The sequence below is a fragment of the Colobus angolensis genome, unplaced genomic scaffold (assembly GCF_000951035.1).
Source record: "Colobus angolensis palliatus isolate OR3802 unplaced genomic scaffold, Cang.pa_1.0 Scaffold11, whole genome shotgun sequence".
Taxonomy (NCBI): domain Eukaryota; kingdom Metazoa; phylum Chordata; class Mammalia; order Primates; family Cercopithecidae; genus Colobus; species Colobus angolensis.
Window position 1 is genome coordinate 11,539,476 of NW_012112030.1, and position 2,400 is coordinate 11,541,875.

Genomic DNA, 2,400 nt, shown 5'->3' on the forward strand with positions numbered 1-2,400 from the left:
TTCAGAATGTCTGTAAGCTTGTCTTATCCTTCCTCTACTTCAGACCCTCTTCATCAAAACAGTAACAACAAAAACACCATAAGTACACAAAAAGTACAGAATACAATAAATTACTGTATTTTAAACATTTTAAATACAAAGCAGATGAATACAAATTTACATAATTTATGAAAACAGAAACTTATAAAATTAAACTACGTAGCTCTATTAATTTTTTTAAATGAATGCATCAAAGAATTCTTTTTTTCATATATTCGGTAGCTCGGCTTACATTTAAACCTCTGAAAAAACCTTTAAGAATACAAGAAACCTAAACAAAATAGAAAACAATTCAGAAAGAAAATGAACTCAATTTGGCAAAATGAGAACCACAAATTATGCTTACTATTCTGTAGTCGGTACTATTGTAAACATTATTTACTTTCAGATTCACAGCAACCCATGAATTATTATCCGCATTTTAGAGATGAGGCTGAAGTACAGAGAGACAACTTCCCAAGACCACACAGGTAGACAGATCAGGTCTTGCTTCAGAGCCCAACTTTTACTCTGCACATCCAAAGAAGGGTCCGAGGTGCCTCATTTTTGGAAATGAGTTATATCGTTTAACTATAGTGCCAGATACCCTGTGTGAATAATACTTTATTGGTTAAAGAATAAGAAAGTTGGCCGGGCGCGGTGGCTCACGTCTGTAATCCCAGCACTTTGGAAGGCCGAGGGGAGCAGATCGTGAGGTCAGGAGATCTAGACCATCCTGGCTAACACGGTGAAACCCCATCTCTACTAAAAATACAAAAAATTGGCTGGCTGTGGTGGCGGGCGCCTGTAGTCCCAGCTACTCTGGAGGCTGAGGCAGGAGAATGGCGTGAACCCGGGAGGCAGAGCTTGCAGTGAGCCAAGATCAGGCCACTCTAGCCTGGGAGACAGGGAGACTCTCTCTCAAAGAAAAAAAAAAGAATCAGAAAGTTAAGAAGTCCCACTGGAGTAGACGCAAAAGAATGAGGCTCTAGCGTTCATCAGATTCGAGCCTGCTGAATCACAACTTCTTCGTCCTTAAAATGAAGAGACTAGACCAAACACATTTTAAGGCATTTTTTAGTTATAAACATTTCAGATTCTAGTACAATATTCTAACATATAAAAAGTAACACTAAAAACACAGGTGAAACATAATGAGATCTCAGTTATTATTGATGAAGCAGCAGATAGCAGCTCTCATTTTTCCACAGCAGACTTACAGAACTGTTGTTATCTGTCTGAATACTCAGACCCCTACACCATATTTCCATTCAAACATTTAGCTACAGGATCTAGCAATATAATTCCTCAAAAATTACACACTAAGAAAAGATAGCCCACCAAAATGTCAGGTGACTTTTAGCACTAGAAGGCTATCCACTGAGTTGCTTTGGTTGTTTAGTAATATAATGATGCCCTAACTTGTCTATTTTAATGAATATATTACTAATAAGACAGATACACATTAAATTTAAAAAATGACTTTATAGTAACATAAGCTAAAACAGGGAGGTTTTTTTTAAGCAAGTAGGAAATTATAATTTAGTGTTTTTAGGAAGTTGCTTGGCAATATGTGTCAAGAGTTTTTTAAAGGCTAATATTCTTGGCCCATAATTTCACTTCTAGAAATCTATCCTATGGAAATAACCAGAGATACGGTCAAAGATTTATAAACGAAGATGTCCATCATTATTGATAAAAAATAAACTATGAAATAATATTTCAAAATTGAGAATGGTTGAAAATGATACAATAATATAAACAATTATATATTCATCAAAAATCAACTTTTAAAAATGTTATATGGCAAAATACGCATCATAAAATTCTAAAAATCAGTATTCAAAACTGTGTATACAACATGAACTTTATTGTTTAAGAAATAAGAAAAGACTAGAAAGTAAAATCAACTTGTCAACAGGATGATGAAAATTACAGATGAATTTATTTCCCTAGTTATACAGTTCCACGTTTTATACATTCCAAATTTTTCAAATTTTACATAATGATTATTTGTAAAATAAAAATATATAAGGTTATTTTTTTTTAAAAAAGTAACACTAAGTTCTATGTTATAATTGTTTTTAAACAGAATGCCAAGGTGAAATGATGCCACACTCATAGGGCCCACTTGACAAGTACAGTCGTATGATGGACACCTTTTACCCTTCTCCACTGCCGGCAGCCAACCACTGTCCCGACAACCTTTCCATCAATATGACAAACTTGTCCAAAAAGGGACTGTAGTTAAATAATAAAAACTGGAAATAATTTTAAGTGCGGTCTTTAAAAAAAACCTGTACATATTTTGTTGCCATCTTTTTAACTGTCAATCAAGTGAAACTTCCTCTCTTAGTATTTAAAAAATAAAAAATAGCCGGG

At 34.0% G+C, this 2,400-nt stretch overlaps 1 protein-coding gene across 3 annotated transcripts in view; it reads right to left on the reverse strand.

The window, feature by feature from the left end:
* The window catches only part of EPS8 (epidermal growth factor receptor pathway substrate 8), a 169,488-nt gene that overhangs the window by 43,044 nt on the left and 124,044 nt on the right, over positions 1–2,400 (reverse strand). The window lies entirely within an intron of this gene.